Raw genomic sequence first — 13,198 nt, 5'->3', positions numbered from 1 at the left:
AGTACTTTTGGCTCAGACTCTACTCAAAGCTGGCCCTCTCTTATTAAAATACATAAAACAATATAATCAGCAAATAGGCACTAAGAATATATATTTAAATCCCAACATTACTAACGTTTAAGTCAGAACTGGTGCCATAATGGCACCGGATACCGGTACCCATACCTACTGAGTGCCATAGGACACTTAACCTTTGTTTCCATATGCTGGGAACTTCCTGTTGTTCCAAGGAGGACTGGAAAATGTGTGAAAACCTCCCAGTCAGTTCCTCACAGCACACTTCAATCATTTCCCTCCCACAGCATCAGGACCAGGGCTTTTTCTCTCTTTGGTCCGACTAAGAGATTTCCACACAAACACCTCATCAGTGGGACTCTCAGAGCTACCAGCCCTTTGCTACAATCACAAAGCTCTTCATTGAAATCAATGATATCAAAGCTGGAATCCAATGAGTCCAAGTCTTCTGCTGATTCAGCATCACATTCATCTTTGCTCCTTGTTCTGCATCCCCACCATGGACTTCATTCCTTTCCAAGCCAGCCTTGAGTGTCCTTTATTCAGCTCATCCTCTGCTTTACTTTTACACCTGATTTTAGCTGCTTTATCTCTCTTTCAACAAGTTTCTGTGCCTCAGTCTTTTTCTTCTCTCCCTCATAACAAGACAGCTTCTTCTGCCTGAGAACATGTTGGAGTGATTTACTAATCCAGGGCTGCTTATTGGGGAAAATACTTCCTGTTTTCAAAGTAATCCCCATTTTTCCCAGAAAGAAATGTCAGTAGAAATCGATGATCTAAGTGAGAACATGAGCCTTTAAAAAGTCCCAGTGGGTGCAGTCAAAGCAGTCCCTCAGTCCCAGTATAAAGTCTTTGGTCCAGACTGGAACAACTATGTGCCCAGTTTGAGCTCTCTTCAGTGCTGTGACCTGACAGACCCAGAGGGGCCATCACATCACATGTAGAAGCTCCCCTAATGGAACCACAACACATGTCCAATACTTAGTCTGTCTTGTTGGACCAACTGGAAGAAATGATTCAAGGACTTAGTCACAGAACAGAGACTCAAATCTCCGAACTCCAACTGGCTGCATCAGGACATATAGTCTGAAACTCTGCACAGTTTCCTGTTTGAAGCTGCTTCCTGTTGGCTTCAGCTGTTTGGAGTTTCCATTTTCTAAACTTCTACATTCTGAACCTTCTTCAGCTCTGAACAGATGATGAAACACTGAATGATTTCAAGCTCACACTTTGTCTAATAAACTTACATCTTTCATTCTTTATACAGATTGAGGAGCTGTGGTTTGTCAGAGATCAGCTGTGATTATCTGGCAGCAGCACTGAAGTCCAACCCCTCCCATCAGAGACAGCTGGACCTGAGTAACAACAACAAGCTGCAGGATTCAGGAGTGAAGCATCTGTGTGGTTTCCTGGAGAGTCCAGGATGTGGACTTGAAACTCTGAGGTCAGTCAGCATGTTTTAGTTGTGCTGAGATGAATATGATGTGAAAGTTGTGCTGACACTAAACTGCAGACATCAGGCTGATATTATACTGATCCACACTGAGGATCTTCATGGTAAAGTCTGTTTTCTTCTTCTCTGGTTTAGTCCATTGACTGCAGCAGAACAATGTTCACATTTCAAACAGTGAGACTCAACGTATGGCCCGCGGCCCACACGCGGCCTGCCCACCTTTCCTGATTCAGAGAGAGGGGACCCTGATTAACTGTGTAGTGTTCTTCCTCACAGTTCTAAGTATCAGACACAACAATGAATAATCCACAGCTGACTGTCTTTAGCAGGTCAAAGGTCACGGCACACAGCAGACAGTGGGAAATATTCTAATTCTGATCATTTATCAGCACATATCCATATGTATAAAAACAAACACTGTGAGACTTGATCAGAGGTGTGATCATCACAGCAGAGGCCTTTGTGTCAAAGTCACTGAGGATCAAACAGAAACTCATGAAGCAGATTTTCCTCTTCTGGCTTTTTATAGCAAATAACCTTCAAAATATTCTGCAGTCGATCAAAAACTGAAGCAAACCATGAATCAACATGTGAACATGAGCTGATGCTGCTGAAGTGAAGCAAAGTTACAGAGGTTTGATTACAGACACAGCTGAGAGTTTGTGATCTGTCATCATTTTAAAAGGTTTCAATTTCTTCAGTATTGAACAGCAGAAATGAGGCTTTGTTTTCGGAGGCCGACAGCAGTGAACACAACAGCAGACTGGTGCGTAATAAGCAGTGAATAATGCAGAAAACAGATTTTTGAAGGTAAACTGTTCTTGAAGTACACTGAGAGAGAGAGAGCTGTGCAGGAAGTAAAGGTCAAAGTCAGAGAGAATTCATGACGATGTTCATGAAACGTAAAGCGTAGTTTGGATCTTCTTTTGCTGCTGGTTCATTCAGTTTTGGTTGGAGACAGATGAAACCTGCAGCTTCAGGATCTGTGAGCTGTCCACTTTCAGCCCCGACGGCGTGTCCGTGTACGTGCCGTCGAGTGAACGATCCACGCTCTGTGTTTCCATCTTTGTGTGTTTAGCTGCTCTCATTTACTGTTTTATCTGTTTGCTTGTTGTTGAAATACTTTTGGGAGCTTTAACCTGAGATTCTGGCAAAATACATTTATATTAAAAATCCATTCAGGATTGAACGAATCGACATCGCTTTATTCAAATTAAAACCATTTAAATAGGAAAATCCATTTTTTACAGCCGCCTCTAATGTTGGGTAATGTCAGCTGGTCCATGTGCAGCTGGCTGTGAGGCTCAGGGAGCGTCTACAAAGTGCAACACTGAAAGAACATCATCCATAAATATTGAGGAATAACTGGACTCTCATACAGCGAGACTCAAATGCCTTTAAACATCAGCTTATCCTGCTGATCCAAGTCCAACACTGAGTTTGTAAAAACATGTTTGTCAATCATTTTGTTTGGTTTCTGAGGAAAATGATTCAATAACTTGCTGCTAATACACAACATTTCATCATATTTCCTCATAACCCTCTTTTGTCTGACCATTTGATCCCATTTGAATTTGCAATAAAGGATCCACAGAGTTTGGTGACAATAATGACAGTAGATGTTTGTGTGAAAGTGCTGGAAGCAAATGAGTGTGTGATGTTCTTTCAGTGTTGCACTCTGTAGACGCTCCCTGAGCACTGGTCTCACAGCCAGCTGCACATAGAGACCAGTGTTGTTAGTCCAGGTCAGAAGATGACTTGTTGGAATGAAAATGAGCTTGTAGTTTGTCTGCTTTAATCATGTGACTGGAAAAAGGTGTTGGACTTCAAATATGTCCGTTTCTTTCACACTTCACCTTTAAAAGTGAAGCCTTGTGGTTCCTGGAAGGAAAAACACGACTTTTTCAAGTCTTTGTCCTGTTTTTATGATAAATGTACGACTTTAATGTGAAACATTCAGAGTTTTTTCTCTTGTTGTGTTTGTTTGAAGCTGCTTCCTGTTGGCTTCAGCTGTTTGGAGTTTCCATGTTCTAAACTTCTACATTCTGAACCTTCTTCAGCTCTGAACAGATGATGAAACACTGAATGATTTCAAGCAACTTTGTCTAATAAACTTACATCTTTCATTCTTTATACAGATTGGAGTTCTGTGGTTTGTCAGAGATCAGCTGTGATTATCTGGCAGCAGCACTGAAGTCCAACCCCTCCCATCTGAGAGAGCTGGACCTGAGCTGGAACAAGCTGCAGGATTCAGGAGTGAAGCATCTGTGTGGTTTCCTGGAGAGTCCAGGATGTGGACTTGAAACTCTGAGGTCAGTCAGCATGTTTTAGTTGTGCTGAGATGAATATGATGTGAAAGTTGTGCTGACACTAAACTGCAGACATCAGGCTGATATTATACTGATCCACACTGAGGATCTTCATGGTAAAGTCTGTTTTCTTCTTCTCTGGTTTAGTCCATTGACTGCAGCAGAACAATGTTCACATTTCAAACCTTCAAAGAAGAAGAAAAATCCTCCACTGGATAATTCACTGTGAAACTCTCCAACTCTTCATTCCACCTTAAAGTCTGTCTGACACTGAAATCCAAAGCAAAATGTGCGTTTGCTTTACAGGCAGCAGTCCAACACAAACATACACACATCATCCAAAACACAGTCCAACATCCAAATCTCCTCCACTGCCAGCATGAATGATGGGAAAGAGAAGGAGGAAGACTCTGACATTCAGGGTTAGAATGAGTTTCATGAAGCAGACTGTGAAGATCAAAGCTGCATTAGAAGCTTACATGAATGAATGAGTGGACAGAAGTGGACACAGATCATCTGAAGCACTTCAAAGGCTTTAAATCAGCACATTTCTCTTTATTCTTTATCAACTCTGTTAGTTTCTCTCAGTTTTCTGTGGAATGAAGCTAACAGCAGGCTAATAAGATGCTGACCAATAGGTTTCTATTAAAGGTTGTAATTTGTATCTGAAAAAGTGCTTTGGCTCAGCAGGGATGAGCTTACAGGTAGAATACAGCTGCTGGATGGGATTAGCATGTCATGGCCATCTATGGATCATTTTTGCTGACTGTTTATTCAGCTTAGGCTCACAGGGCTGCAGCCTGTGCCCTAGCTGTCATAGGGCAAGAGGCGTGGTCCACCTGCACAGGTGAGCAGTCCATCACAGGGCCAACAGAGAGAGACAGAAAAGCACTCTCTCACATCCACACCTACAGCCAATTTAGAAGCACCAATGAACCTAAGCAGCATTTCATTGGACTGTGGGAGAACATCCAACCTCCACAGAAAGGCCAACAAGCTTCAACCTACAACCTTCTTGCTTTAAGGCACTAGTGCCAACCACTTTTCCCCATTTCAGCCCAAATCCTGCATCTTCCTGTTTCTGACTCCAGGCCAGCTCCACTAACACTTTCTCATCAGACACTGCCACCTAGTGGAGGAAATCTTAGTTCCATTTGAAGCTTCAGATGACAGTTAGTTCCTTTACAAAGAGGTGGAGGTGGTGGGGCCACAGCACCATCATCACTGAGTGCCATAGGACACTTAACCTTTGTTTCCATATGCTGGGAACTTCCTGTTGTTCCAAGGAGGACTGGAAAATGTGTGAAAACCTCCCAGTCAGTTCCTCACAGCACACTTCAATCATTTCCCTCCCACAGCATCAGGACCAGAGCTTTTTCTCTCTTTGGTCCCACTAAGAGATTTCCACACAAACACCTCATCAGTGGGACTCTCAGAGCTACCAGCCCTTTGCTACAATCACAAAGCTCTTCATTGAAATCAATGATATCAAAGCTGGAATCCAATGAGTCCAAGTCTTCTGCTGATTCAGCATCACATTCATCTTTGCTCCTTGTTCTGCATCCCCACCATGGACTTCATTCCTTTCCAAGCCAGCCTTGAGTGTCCTTTATTCAGCTCATCCTCTGCTTTACTTTTACACCTGATTTTAGCTGCTTTATCTCTCTTTCAACAAGTTTCTGTGCCTCAATCTTTTTCTTCTCTCCCTCATAACAAGACAGCTTCTTCTGCCTGAGAACATGTTGGAGTGATTTACTAATCCAGGGCTGCTTATTGGGGAAATTACTTCCTGTTTTCAAAGTAATCCCCATTTTTCCCAGAAAGAAATGTAAGTAGAAATCGATGATCTAAGTGAGAACATGAGCCTTTAAAAAGTCCCAGTGGGTGCAGTCAAAGCAGTCCCTCAGTCCCATTATAGAGTCTTTGGTCCAGACTGGAACAACTGTGTGCCCAGTTTGAGCTCTCTTCAGTGCTGTGACCTGACAGACCCAGAGGGGCCATCACATCACATGTAGAAGCTCCCCTAATGGAGCCACAACACATGTCCAATACTTAGTCTGTCTTGTTGGACCAACTGGAAGAAATGATTCAAGGACTTAGTCACAGAACAGAGATTCAAATCTCCAAAATCCAACTGGCTGCATCAGGACATATAGTCTGAAACTCTGCACAGTTTCCTGTTTGAAGCTGCTTCCTGTTGGCTTCAGCTGTTTGGAGTTTCCATTTTCTAAACTTCTACATTCTGAACCTTCTTCAGCTCTGAACAGATGATGAAACACTGAATGATTTCAAGCTCACACTTTGTCTAATAAACTTACATCTTTCATTCTTTATACAGATTGTGGCGCTGTGGTTTGTCAGAGATCAGCTGTGATTATCTGGCAGCAGCACTGAAGTCCAACCCCTCCCATCTGAGACAGCTGGACCTGTGTGACAACAACCTGAAGGATCCAGATGTGAAGCAGCTGTCTGATCTTCAGCAGAGTCCAGACTACAGACTGGAGAAACTGGTGTAAGTAGAGTGATGGAGTGAGTGGGTGGTGCTGTCAGCAGTATTGTACTAAACACAGTCAGTATGAAACAAAGATCCAGTGTTTCATGTAAAGCTGCAGCTTCTCAGTGAAGCTGTGAGAGGAGAATGGTGACAGGCTTCAGGATTGGACACAAACACTTCCTGTTTCTGACCTTTATGGTCAACATAGTAATGGCTGACACGCTCTGATCAAACACTGTCAACAGCCAATCAGCTCTCTGAACAAAGCAGCAGACCAATGACTGCATTCATTTCCAAGTTTAAAGCAGTGAAGAACACAGTCTGTAGGTGAGGAAGACTTTAGTGAGAGCAGATGTTTGGATGGAATTCCTCCAGTTAACAGCTGGAACCGTCCATCTGGATTGTTGGGCTTGTTGTTGGGGTTCCTACAGAGCTCAGAGTGGACACACCAAGCTTCTTCTAATGAATGAAAGTCCAAACTCAAACTAGGAGGGAAAAACATTTTCATCAACTTCAATAAAAATCCAAAGATTAGAAAAAGTGAAGCAACAATGAGTCCTAGTACAGTCCCAGCACTGAAGTCCCTGCTGCTCTTTATACTGGATGTGCTGCATCACTGACTGACAGCTGATGAAGAGTCTCTGGAAACACTGGTTTATCTCCTCTGCTCTTCCTTCTTCTCTCTGCAGGTGGAGCTGATGATGGTAAACAGGACGGTGTGTGTGCTGAGAGAGGAGCAGCTGTGTCCTGATGATCCAGAGAGGTTGAAGCAGCAGCAGCTTGTGTGTAGAGACGCTCTGACTGGGCCATGTTACTGGGAGGTGGAGAGGAGAGCTTCATCCAGCAGTGACTGACAGAGGAATGAAGTGCAGATGACTGTCAGTGCTGCAGAGTGAACTGCTCTGAGAACAGCTCCACTGTCAGACACAATGTAGAGTCCAGCATCATCCCTGTGTGTCCCTCTGGATCTGACAGAGGATCATCAGTGTATCTGGACTGCTCTGCTGCTGCTCTGTCCTTCTACAGTCTCTGCACAGTCTCTGTCTGACTCTGGCTTCAGACCCTCCTGGATCAAACTCACCTGGAAAGACTTTCAAACATCACTCAATAGATTTGAATACAGAATAGATTTGATATATACTGTAGATGTACTGTAGAGTAGAGATGGCACGATACCACTTTTTTATGTCCGATACCGATACCGATATCATAAATTTGGATATCTGCCGATACCGATATGAATCCGATATAGTGTGTTTTTTAATCAATAAAACTGTTTTTTTAATATCTTGCTGCATTTTGTATAAGTTCATCCTCAAGTTTAAATAAACAATAACACTAAAGCTATTCTGTTACACCTGTATGTAAAAAATACACTGCACCCAAAATATTTCATAGTTCAGCAACACTGATCAATCTAATAAACTTAAACCTACTCCATCCTCCCTATTCTGGTATTTTAAAGAGTCCTTAGCAGAAATATTAAGCAACCTAACTAATAGGGTTGCAAACTCCCAGCAAAAAAAGAATAGGGAACCACCCCCCACCCTCCACCTGATGATGCTTAATCGACGTAATCAACTTTAATTTGATGCAGGGTGAAAAAAAATGCACAGAATTAAATTATTTTTCAAGAATAATTAAATAGATTCAACATCTTTCTTCAACAGAATTGCAGACTGCACAGATGGTACTTTCCCAAAGGAAAAAGTACTATAGCTTACTAGGTTAGATTAGACTTAACAGTTACTATATACAGTAATGGACTTCTATACATTTTACATCAGATTAAAACTTTGGGTGTAAGATTCAGATAATTATTTATTAAAAGCTAGACATTTTAAATGAGAATAAGAAAGAAAAGTATGTCTTTGTGCCCCCTTTTCCCAGTTCATGCCCTGTCGGCCCCCTGGCTAAACTTTGCTAGATCCGCCCCTGCACAGTTACCAGCCGTCAGCTACGTAGAAAAGGATCCTGGTGTAGAAAGTAATATTAAATAAATTCTAACAACAGCTTATCAAGCTTAAACGTGCTGCTGTTGTTCCGCCGCTGGTTTCCTCTTTCTGGTGCAAAGTGGGCAATAAACAAACAAGAGAGAGGGACTCGCGACAGAAACGCCGATCAGCTGATCATTAAGCAGTTTCACGATTGAAGTAGCTGCAGGAGAGGGAGAGAGAGAGACGAGGCAGTCGCTCCATATATCGGTTGTTAAGCTTAACGTGGGAATGCTTTACAAACATTCAGAGATGAACTTACACACTTGCTTCTCTCTGGGATAACTTCCTCGGAGATGAAATGCTGGTTTGGTAGCGAGGCTACAGCACACTGCTCCGACATGCTACGGTTATGAGCCGAGTTACGCGGTGTCGCAAGTTTTGTGAGGTTATATTTAATGGATCGGATTACATTTTTAATTTCTCACCGATATCCGATCCAGTAATTTAGGTCAGTATCGGACCGATACCGATACGTAATATCGGATCGGTCCATCTCTACTGTAGAGTTGCAGTTTGTCACTTGTAAATACAGTCTGTGAGCAGCTCTGAGCTGAAAGATCTTTCTAAAAACACGAAATGTTTTCACTCTTCTGTTGCTTTTTCATATATTTCCACAACATTAATATTGATCCCACCTGTCTCACCTGTTTCATGCTTTTATACATAAGAACAGGACACATGCGATCTGAGCGCTGCTGTGGTTGCTGTGCTGCACGTCTTCATTTAGATAACAGAGACATCTAGTGGTTCAGAGGGAGAACTGCAGGAGGTGGAGCTGTGTTTTAGCATGGAAAACTTTTTATCTTTTAGGCGCAGATACAAATATGACAAGTATCAGTGTGAGATACAAAAGGTCACATCAGTCAGCAGAGGGAACATTGATCACACAGCAATGTAAGAATAGAAACATAACAGTGAATCTGGACATGTGTACAGATGGAAGCAAACAAACAGGATGTAACACTACATTAAAGCCACAAATGAGAAGAAAACAAAGCCAAAGGAAAATATATTTGATCTCAGGAATCCAAATCAGATGCTTTAGAGCAGGGGTCGGCAACCCTGGGCACGCGTGTCACAGCTGGCACGTGAAGGGTTAACTGATGGCACGAGCATAGCTGGACTGGCCATCAGGCATACCGATGGTGATTTTTCGTTTTTAATGGGCCGATGATGTTTTTTTAATTTTTTTTTTGTAACAGTATAAACAGTGAAAGGTGGCAGATTGGCCGGATGCTGGTCGGTGTGTAAAAATAAGTCAGTTGTTTGTTGGTGGCTATGGCGGAGCTTCCACAGAGGCAACAGGTGTATGAGGGAAAGGGGAGGCAGGAGGGAGAAGGGTCTGGCTGCAGCCACTGGGGAGCGCCATATTGGGACCTCCACACTAACCGGAAACAAGTGACCTCCACAGTAGGCAGAGATACGTTCCTGCATGGATCATCGGCTTTTGTTTTTTTTTTTTTTAAGAACTTTATTTAACAAACAATGAGTACAAAACATACGAACAGATGAACAAAAGAACAGAACATGAACACAAAACCAGGGGTAAAAAGAAAAAAGTAATAATTGTATGAATACACGCAAAAATTCACATGTATATATGTTTTTTGAGAGTCTTTTTGTTGGTGGAGTCTGATATTGATTGTATGTACAATTCCACATCCTTAAAAAAATTACAGAAATGTGGTGTTTTATTAGTAAACTTACATTTATGGATAAAACATTTAGCTAAAAGTATTAACAAATTTATTATAAAAAACATTTATCATTCTTCTTGGGGAACTTAAAGAAACAGAGTAAAACATTTTCCCATCGTAAAGAAAACTCCCTTAAAATATGGACAATAACAAAACTGCTAAATTCCTTCCAGAATCTCTGTGTAGAAGAACAGGACCAAAAAAGATGTGTCACAGTTTCTGGATGATCCCCACAGAAAGTACAATTAGTATTTATGTCTCCTTTAAATTTCACCATGTAGTGACTGGCTGGATAACATTTATGTAAAATTTTAAATGAGACTTCCTTCACCTTATTTACAATCAAATATTTATGGGGGATCATCCAGACTGTCTTCCACTTGATATCTGGAACATATCGGTTCCAGTAAGATATTATATATCTTCTTGGAATAAACTACATATTCTCTTATTGCTGTTACCAAGATCCTGTGAAAAGCAGATGTTTCCTACTGCTGACTCAGCTGGATCAGGGAGAGTGACTGAGGTAGATGTTGAGCTGTCAGTGTTTTTATATAACATTGAAGTCCCTGAGGGTCTGGCACCAAGCACCACTGAGAATTCCTGAACACTGATTGGAAAATTATATAGTGCAATAAAGTCATTGTAAGTAAGTAGTTGTCCCTCTTTATTAACCAGCTGAGCCACCAATAGGATCCCATTTTGGACCCAAGTTTCCAGGAAAAGTGATTTATTTTTATATAAAATATCTCTGTTGTTCCAGATGAGGTATTTGTGTGGTGAGAAGATGTGTTTATAAATGAGGGTCCACGCTAAGAGGACTTGCTTATGGAAGGATGAATGTTTTACAGGGAGTTTCTCAACATTGTAATTACAATTTAAAATAAAATTAAAGTCACGCATGGATCATCGACTGTGGAAACCTTGCAAGTGGATCGTAAAGGTTGGTACAGAGTCTTTCATGTCTAAATTTGACGTTAATAATTATATAATTCTAGGAATCATCTAGTTTGCTTACACTGATTACGTTGGCACTTTGTTAGCGCTACAACAACGGTCAGACCCCCGAGGTATCTAAACTTTAGTAAGGAATGTGCACTTTTGACACCTCTGGTTATCATTTAGTGGTCAGTTTCAAACGTATTTGATTTTTGCTTGTTATGAACAAATTCACTTCACTACTTTTCACGATCTGTAACACCAGTGCACATTGTTCCATTTACTGCATATTGCACTTTATTCACTGTGCATTTTCACATTGTACAGTTCAGTTCATTCATCAGCAAGAGAAAAAAGTGTTTTCATTAAATATTTTTTTTCCTGTTCAGCACATTTCCTGACAGCTCTTGTGATCCACACCATTTTGCTTTCATTATTGAGGACGGCTTGGATATTTTTGTTAATATGTACAATCTGATTGTTAGATAAACTGATTGCATTCTATACAACTACATTTAAATTACATGTTGTTGATTTTCTTTCTTTTTTTTCTCTCTTACAGACAAAATGATATGCCGGTGCACTTTCACTGCCCTGTCTGTAACATGACAGTCATACAGCGTGGGGATATGGCAACGCAATTATTGTCATGTCAGCATTCAGGACTGCTCCCCACTGAACTCTCTGTGGAGCCACATCTCCCTCTCGATGTCTTGTCTCCAGCATCTAAACCATTTTCTGAGTCTTCGGTAGAACATTCATGTGCTCTCCCCTCTGTGCTAAATGAAACTGTGGCTTGTGGAAAGTCCATGAAAATGAAACGCCCTCACTGTGGTCTTAGTCTTCTTACAAAAAAACTTCAAGGCTCACATGATAAGGGGGCGTTCAAACAGGTCAATAGATGTTTGCCTGGCCTGTCATCTGCAGTGTTTTTGTGCAGAGGGACTTCTTCCTCTTTGTTTTTCAGTCTGCAGAGGACATGGAGCTCTTTTTAAAAGCATGTGCTGACAAGCAGGGACTACGAGTCAATGCGATGTTTGACATTTAATGGACAGATGAAGGCACTGGCTGTTTGTTTGTGTTTTTTATGTGTTGTTTGTTTTTCAGTGCACAGAATTCCAGTTAAACTTATTATAAAATGTTGTTCACTTGTTTCCATACTTATAGTAAAAAAATTAAGTGTAAATGTAACAGCATTGTTTATACTTGTAACTTCAGAGTAAAAAGCTTATTGTTGATATTAACATTAATGTATTATCCTGTAATCAATAATATTTTATACATTTTACGCATTAACCCTCTGATCTCTATCCTGGCCATTTGGGGCCACTTCACTTCTTCTTCTTCTTGTTTGACTGCTACACTGCAGTGGACCAAAAGAATGACGCAGGTTTGATCTTAAGGCTCTAATAGTTGTGTGTGTTTGTGCATGACATTGCAACGCAAATATGTATTTGCAAGATAGACTGGAATAAATTATGATGCATCAAATATTACACAGGCTGCAGTGAATTTTTGTTGATGCAGGTTATTGAGCTTTGAGTTTCCCAGTCAAACTTAGCTTTGACACACATGCTAACACTCTTACTCTTGTACATTTCATAACAAGACACCATAGCCAAAATATTAACTCACACACCTTCACCCCAAGGCCCTGCATGTGTGGGTGATTGTGGTGGAGCGGGAAGAGGGAGGCAGCTGGAGATGGGGAGGGAAGGAAGGGAGGTGCAAGTGACCCCTACCTGGGGCCAGCTCCCCCGCTGACCCCAGTAGGCACCCCCATACTCTGCAACCCACCAGGAAAAGGGGGCCCAGGCCCATCCGGACCGGGGCCCAGTACAGCAGCGCCGCCCGGCCCCACAGAGCCCGGGACAGCCCACCCGACCCCACCACAAAGAAAACTGCACCCACCCCATCATCCACTCAACTTCCAGACTACACGAGACATTAGACGCCCAGGCTGAGATCTTCCTCCGCCTCTCCTGTATCTCCCCCTGCTGCAGAGTGAGTTCCTGAAGAGAAGAGAGCTCCTGCAAGATGTAACATCCTCCCCCCCCAGGTGTCTTGATGCAACGGCGGCCCCCGCACCAAGGCTGGGCCCCCATACACCCACCCACCCACAACCCGGCAACGCACCAACCAGGACCCAAGCCCCCGAGGCCCAGCCAGGGCCCCAGCCCGGAGACGCAGCATCAAAAGCAACATGAAAACTTACTGAAATTCTTCATTAATAGGATTGCAGATATCAGGTCTCATATTATCCCTCCTACTACCGACCCATCTGTTCATATGGC

At 42.1% G+C, this 13,198-nt stretch overlaps 1 protein-coding gene and 1 long non-coding RNA gene across 2 annotated transcripts in view; both read left to right on the top strand.

Moving 5' to 3' along the window:
- Positions 1-13,198, top strand: part of LOC106097313 (NACHT, LRR and PYD domains-containing protein 12-like) — a 73,442-nt gene that overhangs the window by 11,099 nt on the left and 49,145 nt on the right. The window lies entirely within an intron of this gene.
- LOC112842620 (uncharacterized) lies at positions 7,169-9,134 on the top strand. The gene is made up of 2 exons (XR_003214481.1): positions 7,169-7,419; positions 8,775-9,134. It is a non-coding gene; the product is annotated as an uncharacterized LOC112842620 (long non-coding RNA).

The sequence above is a fragment of the Oreochromis niloticus genome, linkage group LG3 (assembly GCF_001858045.2).
Source record: "Oreochromis niloticus isolate F11D_XX linkage group LG3, O_niloticus_UMD_NMBU, whole genome shotgun sequence".
NCBI lineage: Eukaryota > Metazoa > Chordata > Actinopteri > Cichliformes > Cichlidae > Oreochromis > Oreochromis niloticus.
This window is presented reverse-complemented; position numbering and strand designations above follow the sequence as displayed.